We start from the raw sequence: 17,497 nt of genomic DNA on the forward strand, positions 1-17,497 counted from the left end.
CCTTTTCAAAGTTCTTTTGCAAATAGTCAAAGGTAGATGAATAATATTTTGCGAAGCATTTTCAAGATTTGAAATTTTCTCCCCCTGTTTCAAATGCTTTTCCTTTGACTAAAACAAAAACTCTCCCTAAATGAAATCTCCTCTTAATGTTCAAGCGGGTTTTGATATATTAATTTTGAAAAACTACTCTCTCCCCCTGGTGAACACAATTGAAAATCCTTAGTTTTAAAATTAGGTGGTGGTGCGGTCCTTTTGCTTTGGGCTCATGCTTTCTCCCCCTTTGGCATAAATCGCCAAAAACGGAATCATAAGAGCCCTTTGAATTACTTTCTCCCCTTTGGTTATAAATAAATGAGTGAAGATTATACCAAAGACGGAGTCCTTTTGCTTGGGACTTATGCTCTCTCTCCCCCAAAGATTGAGAGTTGCCTGGAGCGACGGCAAAGGATGAGTTACGGAGTGGAAGCCTTTGTCTTCGCCGAAGACTCCGATTCCCTTTCAATACACCTATGACTTGGTTTGAAATAGACTTGAAAACACATTAGTCATAGCATATGAAAGAGACATGATCAAAGGTATATAAATGAGCTATGTGTGCAAGTTAACAAAAGAAGTTCCTAGAATCAAGAATATTTAGCTCATGCCTAAGTTTGTTAAAAGTTTGTTCATCTAGTGGCTTGGTAAAGATATCGGCTAATTGATCTTTAGTGTTAATATATGAAATCTCGATATCTCCCTTTTGTTGGTGATCCCTTAAAAAGTGATACCGAATGGCTATGTGCTTAGTGCGGCTATGCTCAACGAGATTATCCGCCATGCGGATTGCACTCTCATTATCACATAAAAGAGGAACTTTGGTTAATTTGTAACCATAGTCCCTAAGGGTTTGCCTCATCCAAAGTAGTTGCGCGCAACAATGGCCTGCAGCAATGTACTCGGCTTCGGCGGTAGAAAGAGCTACGGAATTTTGCTTCTTTGAAGCCCAAGACACCAAGGATCTTCCCAAGAACTGGCAAGTCCCCGATGTGCTCTTTCTATTGATTTTACACCCAGCCCAATCGGCGTCCGAATAACCAATTAAATCAAATGTGGATCCCCTAGGATACCAAAGCCCAAACTTAGGAGTATAAACTAAATATCTCAAGATTCGTTTTACGGCCGTAAGGTGAGCTTCCTTAGGGTCGGCTTGGAATCTTGCACACATGCATACAGAAAGCATAATATCCGGTCGAGATGCACATAAATAGAGTAAAGAGCCAATCATCGACCGGTATACCTTTTGATCGACGAATTTACCTCCCTCGTTGAGGTCGAGATGCCCATTGGTTCCCATGGGTGTCTTGATGGGTTTGGCATCCTTCATCCCAAACTTGCTTAGAATATCTTGAGTATACTTCGTTTGGCTTAGGAAGGTCCCCTCTTGGAGTTGCTTCACTTGAAATCTCAAGAAGTACTTCAACTCCCCCATCATAGACATCTCGAATTTTTGTGTCATGATCCTACTAAATTCTTCACATGTAGACTCATTAGTAGACCCAAATATAATATCATCAACATAAATTTGGCATACAAACAAGTCATTTTCAAGAGTTTTAGTGAATAAAGTAGGATCGGCCTTTCCGACTTTGAATCCATTAGTGATAAGGAAATCTCTAAGGCATTCATACCATGCTCTTGGAGCTTGCTTGAGCCCATAAAGCGCCTTAGAGAGTTTATAGACATGGTTAGGGTACTCACTATCTTCAAAGCCGGGAGGTTGCTCAACATAGACCTCTTCCTTGATTGGTCCATTGAGGAAGGCGCTCTTCACGTCCATTTGATAAAGCTTGAAGCCATGGTAAGTAGCATAGGCTAATAATATACGAATTAACTCGAGCCTAGCTACGGGTGCATAGGTTTCACCGAAATCCAAACCTTCGACTTGGGAGTATCCTTTGGCCACAAGTCGGGCTTTGTTCCTTGTCACCACACCATGCTCATCTTGCTTGTTGCGGAAGACCCATTTGGTTCCTACAACATTTTGATTAGGACGTGGAACCAAATGCCATACCTCGTTCCTCGTGAAATTGTTGAGCTCCTCTTGCATCGCTACCACCCAATCCGAATCTTGTAGTGCTTCCTCTACCCTATGTGGCTCAATAGAGGAAACAAAAGAGTAATGTTCACAAAAATGTGCAACACGAGATCTAGTAGTTACCCCCTTATGAATGTCGCCGAGGATGGTGTCGACGGGGTGATCTCGTTGGATTGCTTGGTGGATTCTTGGGTGTGGCGGCTGAAAGTCGCCTAGAGGGGGGGGGGGGGTGAATAGGGCGAAACTGAAATTCTCAAAAATAATCACAACTACAAGCCGGGTTAGCGTTAGAAATATAATCAAGTCCGCAAGAGAGGGCACAAAACAAATCGCAAGCGAATAGTGAAGTGAGACACGCGGATTTGTTTTACCGAGGTTCGGTTCTCTCAAACCTACTCCCCGTTGAGGAGGCCACAAAGGCCGGGTCTCTTTCAACCCTTCCCTCTCTCAAACGATCCCTCGGACCGAGTGAGCTTCTCTTCTCAAATCAAAGCCGGGAATAAAACTTCCCCGCAAGGGCCACCACACAATTGGTGCCTCTTGCCTTGATTACAATTGAGTGTTGATCACAAGAGCAAGTGAGAAAGAAAAGAAGCAATCCAAGTGCAAGAGCTCAAAAGAACACGGCAAATCTCTCTCGCTAATCACTAAAGCCTTTTGTGGAATTGGAGAGGATTTGATCTCTTTGGTGTGTCTAGAATTGAATGCCTAGCTCTTGTAAGTGGTTGAGAAGTGGAAAACTTGGATGCAATGAATGTGGGGGTGGTTGGGGTATTTATAGCCCCAACCACCAAACTTGACCGTTGGTGGAGGCTGTCTGTTCGATGGTGCACCGGACAGTCCGGTGCCCCCGCCACGTCATCACTGCCGTTGGATTCTGACCGTTGGAGCTCCTGACTTGTGGGCCCGCCATCCCCTGTTCATTGTCCGGTGCGCCAGTATGGGCGTGCCTGCCTTCTGCGCGCGCTGCGCGCGCATTAAATGCACCGCAGGTAGCCGTTGGCGCCGAAATAGCCGTTGCTCCGAGGATGCACCGGACAGTCCGGTGCACACCGGACATGTCCGGTGAATTATAGTGGAGCGGCTGCTGCGCGTTCCCGAGGCTGGCGAGTTCCGGAGGCCGCGCTTCCTTGGAGCACCGGACACTGTCCGGTGTACACCGGACAGTCCGGTGAATTATAGCGCGCCGATCTGAGAAATTCCCGAAGGTAGCGAGTTCGAGTTGGAGTCCTCTGGTGCACCGGACACTGTCCGGTGGTGCACCGGACACTGTGCCTCCAGACCAGAGGTGCCTTCGGTTGACTCTTTGCTCCTTTGTTGAATCCAAAACTTGATCTTTTTATCGGCTGAGTGTGAACCTTTTACACCTGTATAATCTATACACTTGAGCAAACTAGTTAGTCCAATTATTTGTGTTGGGCAATTCAACCACCAAAATTAATTAGGGACTAGGTGTAAGCCTAATTCCCTTTCAATCTCCCCCTTTTTGGTGATTGATGCCAACACAAACCAAAGCAAATATAGAGGTGCATAACTGAACTAGTTTGCATAATGTAAGTGTAAAGGTTGCTTGGATTTGAGCCAATCTAAATACTTACAAGATATGCATGGATCGTTTCTTTCTTATTTAACATTTTGGACCACGCTTGCACCACATGTTTTGTTTTTGCAAACTCTTTTGTAAATCCTTTTCAAAGTTCTTTTGCAACTAGTCAAAGGCAAATGAATAAGATTTTGAGAAGCATTTTCAAGATTTGAAATTTTCTCCCCCTGTTTCAAATGCTTTTCCTTTGACTAAACAAAACTCCCCCTAAATGAGATCCTCCTCTTAGTGTTCAAGAGGGTTTTGATATATCATTTTTGAATTACTACTTTCTCCCCCTTTTGAACACAATAGGATACTAATTGATAATATTCTTGGAAACACGAAGTTTTTGAAATTGGTGGTGGTGCGGTCCTTTTGCTTTGGGCTCATACTTTCTCCCCCTTTGGCATGAATCGCCAAAAACGGAATCATTAGAGCCCTCGAAGTGCTATCTTCCCCTTTGGTCATAAATAAATGAGTTAAGATTATACCAAAGACGAAGTCCTTTTGCTCTCTCCCCCAAAGATGGAGAGTCTCTTGGAGCGATGGCGAAGGATGAGTTACGGAGTGGAAGCCTTTGTCTTCGCCGAAGACTCCAATTCCCTTTCAATACACCTATGACTTGGTTTGAAATAGACTTGAAAAACACATTAGTCATAGCATATGAAAGAGACATGATCAAAGGTATATACAAGAGCAATGTGTGCAATTTAACAAAAGAAGTTCCTAGAATCAAGAATATTGAGCTCATGCCTAAGTTTGTTAAAAGATTGTTCATCAAGAGGCTTGGTAAAGATATCGGCTAATTGATCTTTAGTATTAATGTATGAAATCTCGATATCTCCCTTTTGTTGGTGATCCCTAAGAAAATGATACCGAATGGCTATGTGTTTAGTGCGACTATGCTCGACGGGATTATCCGCCATCTTGATTGCACTCTCATTATCACATAGCAAAGGGACTTTGGTTAATTTGTAACCGTAGTCCCGCAGGGTTTGCCTCATCCAAAGCAATTGCGCGCAACAATGGCCTGCGGCAATGTACTCGGCTTCGGCGGTGGAAAGAGCGACCGAATTTTGCTTCTTTGAAGCCCAAGACACCAAGGATCTTCCCAAGAACTGGCAAGTCCCCGATGTGCTCTTCCTATTGATTTTGCACCCCGCCCAATCGGCATCCGAATAACCAATTAAATCAAAAGTGGATCCCCTAGGATACCAAAGCCCAAACTTAGGAGTATAAGCCAAATATCTCAAGATTCGTTTTACGGCCGTAAGGTGAGCTTCCTTAGGGTCGGCTTGGAATCTTGCACACATGCATACGGAAAGCATAATATCCGGTCGAGATGCACATAAATAGAGTAAAGAACCTATCATCGACCGGTATACCTTTTGATCCACGGACTTACCTCCCGTGTCGAGGTCGAGATGCCCATTGGTTCCCATGGGTGTCTTGATGGGCTTGGCATCCTTCATCCCAAACTTGTTTAGAATGTCTTGAGTGTACTTCGTTTGGCTAATGAAGGTGCCATCTTGGAGTTGCTTCACTTGGAATCCTAAGAAATACTTCAACTCCCCCATCATAGACATCTCGAATTTCTGTGTCATAATCCTACTAAACTCTTCACATGTAGACTCGTTAGTAGATCCAAATATAATATCATCAACATAAATTTGGCATACAAACAAGTCATTTTCAAGAGTTTTAGTAAAGGGTGTAGGATCGGCCTTTCCGACTTTGAAGCCATTAGCAATAAGAAAATCTCTAAGGCATTCATACCATGCTCTTGGGGCTTGCTTGAGCCCATAAAGCGCCTTAGAGAGCTTATAGACATGGTTAGGATACTTACTGTCTTCAAAGCCGGGAGGTTGCTCAACGTAGACCTCTTCCTTGATTGGTCCATTGAGGAAGGCACTTTTCACGTCCATTTGATAAAGCTTAAAGCCATGGTAAGTAGCATAGGCTAATAATATGCGAATTGACTCAAGCCTAGCTACGGGTGCATAGGTTTCACCGAAATCCAAACCTTCGACTTGGGAGTATCCCTTGGCCACAAGTCGAGCTTTGTTCCTTGTCACCACACCATGCTCATCTTGCTTGTTGCGGAAGACCCATTTGGTTCCTACAACATTTTGATTAGGACGTGGAACTAAATGCCATACCTCATTCCTAGTGAAGTTGTTGAGCTCCTCTTGCATTGCCACCACCCAATCCGAATCTTGTAGTGCTTCCTCTACCCTGTGTGGCTCAATAGAGGAAACAAAAGAGTAATGCTCACAAAAATGTGCAACCCGAGATCGAGTGGTTACCCCCTTATGAATGTCGCCGAGAATGGTGTCGACGGGGTGATCTCGTTGGATTGCTTGGTGAACTCTTGGGTGTGGCGGCCTTGGTTCTTGCTCATCCTCCTTTTCTTGATCATTTGCATCTCCCCCTTGATCATTGCCATCATCTTGAGGTGACTCATCTTCTTGATCTTGTCCTTCATCAAATTGAGCTTCATCCTCATTTTGAGTCGGTGGAGATGCTTGCATGGAGGAGGATGGTTGATCTTGTGCATGTGGAGGCTCTTCGGATTCCTTAGGACACACATCCCCAATGGACATGTTCCTTAGCGCTATGCATGGAGCCTGTTCTTCACCTATCTCATCAAGATCAACTTGCTCTACTTGAGAGCCGTTAGTCTCATCAAACACAACGTCACAAGAAACTTCAACAAGTCCTGAGGACTTGTTAAAGACTCTATATGCCCTTGTGTTTGAGTCATATCCTAGTAAAAACCCTTCTACAGTTTTAGGAGCAAATTTAGATTTTCTACCTCTCTTAACAAGAATAAAGCATTTGCTACCAAAAACTCTAAAATATGAAATATTTGGCTTTTTACTGGTTAGGAGTTCATAGGATGTCTTCTTGAGGATTCAGTGTAGATACAACCGGTTGATGGCGTAGCAAGCGATGTTGACCGCCTCGGCCCAAAACCGATCCGAAGTCTTGTACTCATCAAGCATGGTTCTTGCCATGTCCAATAGAGTTCGATTCTTCCTCTCCACTACACCATTTTGTTGTGGCGTATAGGGAGAGGAGAACTCATGCTTGATGCCCTCCTCCTTAAGGAAGCCTTCAATTTGAGAGTTCTTGAACTCCGTCCCATTGTCGCTTCTAATTTTCTTGATCCTTAAGCCGAACTCATTTTGAGCCCGTCTCAAGAATCCTTTTAAGGTCTCTTGGGTTTGAGATTTTTCCTGCAAAAAGAATACCCAAGTGAAGCGAGAATAATCATCCACTATTACAAGACAATACTTACTCCCGCCGATGCTTATGTAAGCAATCGGGCCGAATAGATCCATGTGGAGTAGCTCAAGCGGCCTGTCGGTCGTCATGATGTTCTTGTGTGGATGTGGGGTTCCAACTTGCTTCCCGGCTTGGCATGCGCTACAAATCCTGTCTTTCTCAAAATGAACATTGGTTAGTCCTAAAATGTGTTCCCCCTTTAGAAGCTTATGAAGATTCTTCATTCCAACATGGGCTAGTCGACGGTGCCAAAGCCAGCCCAGGTTAGTCTTAGCAACCAAGCAAGTGTCGAGTTCAGCTCTATCAAAATCTACCAAGTATAGCTAACCCTCTAACACTCCCTTAAATGCTATTGAATCATCACTTCTTCTAAAGACAGTAACACCTACATCAGTAAATAGACAGTTGTAGCCCATTTGACATAATTGGGATACGGAAAGCAAATTGTAATCTAATGAATCAACAAGAAAAACATTGGAAATGGAATGGTCAGGTGAAATAGCAATTTTACCCAAACCTTTGACCAAACCTTGATTTCCATCCCCGAATGTGATCGCTCTTTGGGGATCTTGGTTTTTCTCATATGAGGAGAACATCTTCTTCTCCCCTGTCATGTGGTTTGTGCACCCGCTGTCGAGTATCCAACTTGAGCCCCCGGATGCATAAACCTACAAAACAATTTTAGTTCTTGACTTTAGGTACCCAAACGGTTTTGGGTCCTTTGGCATTAGACACAAGAACTTTGGGTACCCAAACACAAGTCTTAGAGCCCTTGTGTTTGCCCCCAACAAACTTGGCAACTACCTTGCCGGATTTGTTAGTAAGCACATATGAAGCATCAAAAGTTTTAAATGAAATAGCATGTTCATTTGATGCATTAGGAGTTTTCTTCTTAGGCAACTTAGCACGGGTTGGTTGCCTAGAGCTAGATGTCTCACCCTTATACATAAAAGCATGATTAGGACCAGAGTGAGACTTCCTAGAGTGAATTCTCCTAATTTTGCTCTCGGGATAACCGACAGGGTACAAAATGTAACCCTCGTTATCCTGAGGCATGGGAGCCTTGCCCTTAACAAAATTAGACAATTTTTTAGGAGGGGCATTAAGTTTGACATTGTCTCCCCTTTGGAAGCCAATGCCATCCTTGATGCCCGGGCGTCTCCCATTATAGAGCATACTTCTAGCAAATTTAAACTTTTCATTTTCCAAGTTATGCTCGGCAATTTTAGCATCTAGTTTTGCTATATGATCATTTTGTTGTTTAATTAAAGACATGTGATCATAAAGAGCATTAACATCAATATCTCTACATCTAGTACAAATAGAAACATGCTCAACATTAGATGTAGAGGGTTTGCAAGATTTTAGTTCAACAACCTTAGCATGCAACAAATCATTTTTAGTTCTAAGGTCGGAAATAGTAGCTTTGCAAACATCAAAATCTTTAGCCTTAGCAATCAAATTATCATTTTCTACTCTAAGGCTAGCAAGAGAATCATTCAATTCCTTAATCTTAGTAAGCAAATCATCATTATCATTTCTAAGATCGGGAATTGAATCAATACAAACATGAGAATCAACCTTAGCACTTAATCTAGCATTTTCATTTCTAAGGTTGTTAATGGTCTCATGGCAAGTGCTTAGCTCACTAGACAATTTTTCACATTTTTCTACCTCTAGAGCATAAGCATTTTTAACCTTAACATGCTTTTTATTTTCCTTGATTAGGAAGTCCTCTTGGGAGTCCAAGAGGTCATCCTTTTCATGGATGGCACTAATTAGCTCATTTAGTTTTTCCTTTTGTTCCATGTTAAGGTTGGCAAAAAGAACGCGCAAGTTATCCTCCTCATTGCTAGCATCATCCTCATCACTAGAGGTTTCATATCTAGTGGAGGATCTTGATTTTACCTTCTTCCTTTTGCCGTCCTTTGCCATGAGGCACTTGTGGCCGACGTTTGGGAAGAGGAGTCCCTTGGTGACGGCGATGTTGGCGGCGTCCTCGTCGGATGAGGAGTCGGTGGAGCTCTCGTCGGAGTCCCACTCCCGGCAAACATGGGCATCGCCGCCCTTCTTCTTGTAGTACTTCTTCTTTTCTCTCCTCTTTCCCTTCTTGTCATCGCCCCTGTCACTGTCACTAGATATATGACATTTTGCAATGAAATGACCGGGCTTACCACATTTGTAGCACACTTTCTTGGAGCGGGGTTTGTAGTCCTTCCCCCTCCGTTGCTTGAGGATTTGGCGAAAACTTTTAATGATTAAAGCCATCTCCTCATTGTCGAGCTTGGAGGCGTCAATTGGTTGTCTACTTGGTGTAGACTCCTCCTTCTTTTCCTCCGTCGCCTTGAAGGCCACCGGTTGCGCCTCGGACGTGGAGGGTTCGTCAAGCTCGTTAATCTTCTTGGAGCCCTTGATCATACATTCAAAGCTCACAAAATTCCCGATAACTTCCTCGGGGGTCATTTGAGTATATCTAGGATTACCACGAATTAATTGAACTTGAGTGGGGTTAAGAAAAATGAGTGATCTAAGAATAACCTTAACCACCTCGTGGTCATCCCATTTCTTGCTCCCGAGGTTGCGCACTTGGTTCACCAAAGTCTTGAGCCGGTTGTACATGTCTTGTGGCTCTTCCCCTTGGCGAAGTCAAAAGCGACCGAGCTCCCCCTCGATCGTTTCCCGCTTGGTGATCTTTGTTAGTTCATCACCCTCGTGCGCGGTCTTGAGGAGGTCCCAAATTTCCTTTGCATTCTTGAACCCTTGCACCTTGTTGTATTCCTCTCTATTTAGAGAGGCCAAGAGTATGGTTGTGGCTTGGGAGTTGAAGTGCTCGATTTGGGCCACTTCGTCCTCATCATAATCCTCATCCCCTACGGATGGTACCTGTGCTCCAAACTCAACAACATTCCATATACTTTTGTGGAGTGAGGTTAGATGAAATTTCATTAAATCACTCCACCTAGCATAATCTTCACCGTCAAAGGTTGGCGGTTTGCCTAATGGAACGGAAAGTAATGGAGTATGTCTAGATGTACGAGGATAGTGTAAGGGGATCTTACTAAACTTCTTACGCTCTTGGCATTTAGAAGTTACGGAGGGCGCATCGGAGCTGGAGGTCGATGTTGATGAAGTGTCGGTCTCGTAGTAGACCACTTTCCTCATCCTCTTGTGCTTGTCCCCACTCCGATGTGGCTTGTGAGAGGAAGATCTCTCCTTCTTCTCTTTGTGGTGAGAAGAAGATTTCTTCTCCTTCCCTTTGTTGGAGGAGCTCTTCTTCTTCTCCTTCCTCTTGGTGCGGGACTCTTCCGATGAAGTGCTCCCGTGGCTTGTAGTGGGCTTTTCGCCGGTCTCCATCTCCTTCTTGGCGTGATCTCCCGACATCACTTCGAGCGGTTAGGCTCTAATGAAGCACCGACCTCTGATACCAATTGAAAGTCGCCTAGAGGGGGGGGGGGTGAATAGGGCGAAACTGAAATTCTCAAAAATAATCACAACTACAAGCCGGGTTAGCGTTAGAAATATAATCAAGTCCGCAAGAGAGGGGACAAAACAAATCGCAAGCAAATAGTGAAGTGAGACACGCGGATTTGTTTTACCGAGGTTCGGTTCTCTCAAACCTACTCCCCATTGAGGAGGCCACAAAGGCCGGGTCTCTTTCAACCCTTCCCTCTCTCAAACGATCCCTCGGACCGAGTGAGCTTCTCTTCTCAAATCAAAGCCGGGAATAAAACTTCCCCGCAAGGGCCACCACACAATTGGTGCCTCTTGCCTTGATTACAATTGAGTGTTGATCACAAGAGCAAGTGAGAAAGAAAAGAAGCAATCCAAGTGCAAGAGCTCAAAAGAACACGACAAATCTCTCTCGCTAATCACTAAAGCCTTTTGTGGAATTGGAGAGGATTTGATCTCTTTGGTGTGTCTAGAATTGAATGCCTAGCTCTTGTAAGTGGTTGAGAAGTGGAAAACTTGGATGCAATGAATGTGGGGGTGGTTGGGGTATTTATAGCCCCAACCACCAAACTTGACCGTTGGTGGAGGCTGTCTGTTCGATGGTGCACCGGACAGTCCGGTGCACACCGGACATGTCCGGTGCCCCCGCCACGTCATCACTGCCGTTGGATTCTGACCGTTAAAGCTCCTGACTTGTGGGCCCGCCTGGATGTCCGGTGCACACCGGACATCCCCTGTTCATTGTCTGGCGCGCCAGTATGGGCGTGCCTGCCTTCTGCGCGCGCTGCGCGCGCATTAAATACACCGCAGGTAGCCGTTGGCGCCGAAATAGTCGTTGCTCCGAGGATGCACCGGACAGTCCGTTGCACACCGGACATGTCCGATGAATTATAGTGGAGCGGCTGCTGCGCGTTCCCGAGGCTGGCGAGTTCCGGAGGCCGCGCTTCCTTGGAGCACCGGACACTGTCCGGTGTACACCGGACAGTCCGGTGAATTATAGCGCGCCGGCCTGAGAAATTCCCGAAGGTAGCGAGTTCGAGTTGGAGTCCTCTGGTGCACCGGACACTGTCCGGTGGTGCACCGGACACTGTCCGGTGTACACCGGACAGTCCGGTGCCTCCAGACCAGAGGTGCCTTCGGTTGACTCTTTGCTCCTTTGTTGAATCCAAAACTTGATCTTTTTATCGGCTGAGTGTGAACCTTTTACACCTGTATAATCTATACACTTGAGCAAACTAGTTAGTCCAATTATTTGTGTTGGGCAATTCAACCACCAAAATTAATTAGGGACTAGGTGTAAGCCTAATTCCCTTTCAATGGCCTTTGTTCTTCATCCTCCTTGTCTTGATCATTTGCATCTCCCCCTTGATCATTGTCGTCATCTTGAGGTGACTCAATTGCTTGATCTTCTCCTTCATCAACTTGAGCCTCATCCTCATTTTGAGTTGGTGGAGATGCTTGCGTGGAGGAGGATGGTTGATCTTGTGCATTTGGAGGCTCTTCAGATTCCTTAGGACACACATCCCCAATGGACATGTTCCTTAGCGCGATGCACGGAGCCTCTTCATCACCTATCTCATCAAGATCAACTTGCTCTACTTGAGAGCCGTTAGTCTCATCAAACACAACGTCACAAGAAACTTCAACTTGTCCAGAGGACTTGTTAAAGACTCTATATGCCCTTGTGTTTGAATCATATCCTAGTAAAAAGCCTTCTACAGTCTTAGGAGCAAATTTAGATTTTCTACCTCTTTTAACAAGTATAAAGCATTTGCTACCAAAGACTCTAAAATATGAAATATTGGGCTTTTTACCGGTTAAGAGTTCATAAGATGTCTTTTTGAGGATTCGGTGTAGATACAACCGGTTGATGGCATAGCAGGCGGTGTTGACCGCCTCGGCCCAAAACCGATCCGAAGTCTTGTCCTCATCAAGCATGGTTCTTGCCATGTCCAATAGAGTTCTATTCTTCCTCTCTACTACACCATTTTGTTGTGGCGTGTAGGGAGAGGAGAACTCATGCTTGATGCCCTCCTCCTCAAGTAAGCCTTCAATTTGAGAGTTCTTGAACTCCGTCCCGTTGTCGCTTCTAATCTTTTTAATCCTTAATCCGAACTCATTTTGAGCCCGTCTCAAGAATCCCTTTAAGGTTTCTTGGGTATGAGTTTTTTTCTGCAAAAAGAATACCCAAGTGAAGCGAGAATAATCATCCACAATAACTAGACAATACTTACTCCCGCCGATGCTTATATAAGCTATCGGGCCGAATAGATCCATGTGTAGGAGCTCCAGTGGCCTGTCAGTAGTCATGATGTTCTTGTGTGGATGATGGGCACCAACTTGCTTCCCTGCTTGGCATGCGCTACAAATCTTGTCTTTCTCAAAATGAACAGTTGTTAATCCTAGAATGTGCTCTCCCTTTAGAAGCTTATGAAGATTCTTCATCCCAACATGGGCTAGTCGACGGTGCCAGAGCCAACCCATGTTAGTCTTAGCAATTAAGCATGTGTCGAGTTCAGCTCTATCAAAATCTACTAAGTATAGCTGACCCTCTAACACACCCTTAAATGCTATTGAATCATCACTTCTTCTAAAGACAGTGACACCTACATCAGTAAAAAGACAGTTGTAGCCCATTTTGCATAATTGAGAAACGGAAAGCAAATTGTAATCTAATGAATCTACAAGAAAAACATTGGAAATAGAATGGTCAGCAGATATAGCAATTTTACCCAATCCTTTGACCAAACCTTGATTTCCATCCCCGAGTGTGATCGCTCGTTGGGGATCTTGGGGTTTCTCATAGGAGGAGAACATCTTCTCCCCTGTCATGTGGTTTGTGCACCCGCTGTCGATGATCCAACTTGAGCCCCCGGATGCATAAACCTACAAAACATGTTTAGTTCTTGACTTTAGGTACCCAAATGGTTTTGGGTCCTTTGGCATTAGATACAAGAACTTTGGGTACCCAAACACAAGTCTTTGACCCCTTGTGCTTGCCCCCAACATATTTGGCAACTACTTTGCCGGATTTGTTAGTTAACACATAAGATGCATCAAAAGTTTTAAATGAAATGCTATGATCATTTGATGCACTAGGAGTTTTCTTCTTAGGCAACTTAGCACGGGTTGGTTGCCTAGAACTAGATGTCTCACCCTTATACATAAAAGCATGATTAGGGCCAGAGTGAGACTTCCTAGAGTGAATTCTCCTAATTTTGCTCTCGGGATAACCGGCAGGGTACAAAATGTAACCCTCGTTATCATGAGGCATGGGAGCCTTGCCCTTAACAAAATTAGACAATTTCTTAGGAGGGGCATTAAGTTTGACATTGCCTCCTTGTTGGAAGCCAATGCCATCCTTAATGCCAGGGCGTCTCCCACTATAAAGCATACTACGAGCAAATTTAAAATTTTCATTTTCAATTTCATGCTCGGCAATTTTTGCATCTAGTTTAGCTATATGATCATTTTGTTGTTTAATTAAAGCCATATGATCATGTATAGCATTAATATCAACATCTCTACATCTAGTGCAAATAGTAGTGTGCTCAACGGTAGATGTAGATGGTTTGCAAGATTTTAGTTCAACAATCTTAGAACGCAATATATCATTTTTATCTCTAAGATCGGAAATAGTAGCATTGCAAACATCAAAATCTTTAGCCCTAGCAAGCAATTTTTCATTTTCATTCCTAAGGCTAGCAAGAGATATGCTTAATTCTTCAATCTTAGCAAGCAAATCATCATTATCATTTGTAAGATTGGGGATTGAAACATTACAAGCAATAGAATCAACCTTAGCTAACAAATTAGCATTCTCATTTCTAAGGTTGTCTATAGTCTCATGGCAAGTGCTTAGTTCACTAGATAATTTTTCACATTTTTCAACTTCTAGAGAATAAGCATTTTTAACTTTAACATGTTTTTTGTTTTCCTTGATTAGGAAGTCCTCTTGGGAGTCCAAGAGGTCATCCTTTTCATGGATGGAACTAATTAATTCATTTAATTTCTCTTTTTGTTGCATGTTTAAGTTGGCAAAAAGGGCACGTAAATTATCTTCCTCATCACTAGCATTATCATCACTAGAGGACTCATATCTAGTGGAGGATTTAGATTTAACCTTCTTCTTTTTGCCGTCCTTTGCCATGAGGCACTTGTGGCCGACGTTGGGGAAGAGAAGTCCCTTGGTGACGGCGATGTTGGCGGTGTCCTCGTCGTCGGAGGAGTCGCTAGAGCTTTCGTCGGAGTCCCACTCGCGACAAACATGGGCATCGCCGCCCTTCTTCTTGTAGTACCTCTTCTTCTCCTTTCTTCTCCCCTTATTGTCGTCGCCCCTGTCACTGTCACAAGAAATAGGACATTTAGCTATAAAGTGACCGGGCTTACCACACTTGTAGCAAACCTTCTTGGAGCGGGGCTTGTAATCTTTCCCCCTCCTTTGCTTGAGGATTTGGCGAAAGCTTTTGATGACAAGCGCCATTTCCTCATTGTCGAGCTTGGAGGCGTCGATGGGTGTTCTACTCGGTGTAGACTCCTCCTTCTTTTCCTCCGTTGCTTTGAATGCGACCGGTTGAGCTTCGGACGTAGAAGGACCGTCAAGCTCGTTGATCTTCCATGAGCCCTTGATCATAAATTCAAAGCTCACAAAATTCCCGATTACTTCCCCAGGAGTCATTAGTGTATATCTTGGATTGCCACGAATTAATTGTACTTGAGTAGGGTTAAGGAAAATAAGTGATCTTAAAATAACCTTAACCACCTCGTGGTCATCCCATTTCTTGCTCCCGAGGTTGCGCACTTGGTTCACCAAGGTTTTGAGCCGATTGTACATATCTTGTGGCTCCTCTCCTTGGCGAAGCCGGAAGCGACCGAGCTCCCCCTCGATCGTTTCCCGCTTGGTGATCTTGGTGAGTTCATCACCCTCATGCGCGGTCTTGAGCACGTCCCAAACTTCCTTGGCGCTCTTCAATCCTTGCACCTTGTTGTACTCCTCCCTACTTAAAGAGACGAGGAGTATGGTTGTAGCTTGGGAGTTGAAGTGCTCGATTTGGGCCACCTCGTCCTCATCATAATCCTCATCCCCTACGGATGGTACCTGTGCTCCAAACTCAACAACATTCCATATACTTTTGTGGAGTGAGGTTAGGTGATATTTCATTAAATCACTCCACCTAGCATAATCTTCACCGTCAAAGGTTGACGGTTTGCCTAATGGAACAGAAAGTAATGGAGTATGTCTAGAAGTACGAGGATAGTGTAAGGGAATCTTACTAAACTTCTTGCGCTCGTGGCGCTTAGAAGTTACGGAGGGCGCGTCGGAGTCGGAGGTAGATGGTGATGAGGTGTCAGTCTCGTAGTAGACCACCTTCCTCATCTTCTTTTTCTTGTCCCCACTCCGATGCGATTTGTGGGAAGAGGCTTTCTTCTCCTTCCCCTTTCCCTTTTTGCGGGACTCTTCCGATGAGGCTTTCCCGTGGCTTGTAGCGGGCTTGTCGCCGGTCTCCATCTCCTTCTTGGCGTGTTCTCCCGACATCACTTCGAGCGGTTAGGCTCTAATGAAGCACCGGGCTTTGATACCAATTGAAAGTCGCCTAGAGGGGGGTGAATAGGGCGAAACTAAAATTTGCAAAGTTAATCACAACTACAAGCCGGGTTAGAGTTAGAAATATAATCAAGTCCGCGAGAGAGGGTGCAAAACAAATCGCAAGCAAATAAGAAGTGTGACACGCGGATTTGTTTTACCGAGGATCGGTTCTCACAAACCTACTCCCCGTTGAGGTGGTCACAAAGACCGGGTCTCTTTCAACCCTTTCCCTCTCTCAAGCGGTCCCTCGGACCGAGTGAGCTTTCTCTTCTCAAATCAACCGGGAACAAAACTTCCCCGCAAGGACCACCACACAATTGGTGTCTCTTGCCTTGGTTACAAGTGAGTGTTTGATCACAAGAAAGAATGAGAAAGAAGAAAGCGATCCAAGCGCAAGAGCTCAAAAGAACACGACAAATCACTCTCACTAGTCTATGCTTTTGTGGAATTGGGAGAGGATTTGATCACTTGGGTGTGTCTTGTAATGAATGCCTAGCTCTTGTAAGTGGATGGAAGTGTGAAAACTTGGATGACTTGAATGTGGGGTGGTTGGGGGTATTTATAGCCCCAACCACCAAACTAGCCGTTTGGTGAAGGCTGCTGTCGCATGGCGCACCGGATAGTCTGGTGCACACCGGACACTGTCCGGTGCGCCAGCCACGTCACTAGGCCGTTGGGTTCCGACCATTGGAGCTCTGACTGCTGGGCCCGCCTGGATGTCCGGTGGCACACCGGACATGCACTGTAGAGTGTCTGGTGCGCCACTTCGCGCGTGCCTGACTTCTGCGCGCTCTGGCGCGCATTTAATGCCTCTGCAGGTGACCGTTGGCGCGAAGTAGCCGTTGGCCCGCTGGCTCACCGGACAGTCCGGTGCACACCGGACATGTCCGGTGAATTATAGCGGAGCGAATTCCCGAAGCTGACGAGTTCCAGAGATGCTCTTCCTTGGAGCACCGGACACTATCCGGTGTACACCGGACAGTCCGGTGAATTATAGCGGAGCGCTTCTAGATTTTCCTGAAGGTGAAGAGTTCATCGTGAAGTCCCCTGGTGCACCGGACACTGTCCAGTGGCACACCGGACAGTCCGGTGCGCCAGACCAGGGGTGCCTTCGGTTATCCCTTGCTCTCTTTGTTGAACCCATTTCTTGGTCTTTTTATTGGCTAAGTGTGAACCTTTGGCACCTGTATAACTTATACACTAGAGCAAACTAGTTAGTCCAATTTATTTGTGTTGGACAATTCAACCACCAAAATCAATTAGGAACCAGGTGTAAGCCTAATTCCCTTTCAGCAGTCACGGCTCGAACGAGGCCAACCTCGGGCGGGAGACACAGTCATGCCTCGCCCCAGGCCAACCTCGAGCGAGAGATCCAGTCATGACTCGTCCGAGGCTCGAGGCCAACCCCGGGTGGGGGAACACAGTCATGACTCTTGCGAGGTCAACAGTAACAACACTGTTTGACACCAAAATGAGCCGGCGGACTGTCCGGCCCTGAGGCCGGACGGTCCGC

This window comes from Zea mays, chromosome 4 (assembly GCF_902167145.1).
Source record: "Zea mays cultivar B73 chromosome 4, Zm-B73-REFERENCE-NAM-5.0, whole genome shotgun sequence".
In the NCBI taxonomy this organism is placed as follows: domain Eukaryota; kingdom Viridiplantae; phylum Streptophyta; class Magnoliopsida; order Poales; family Poaceae; genus Zea; species Zea mays.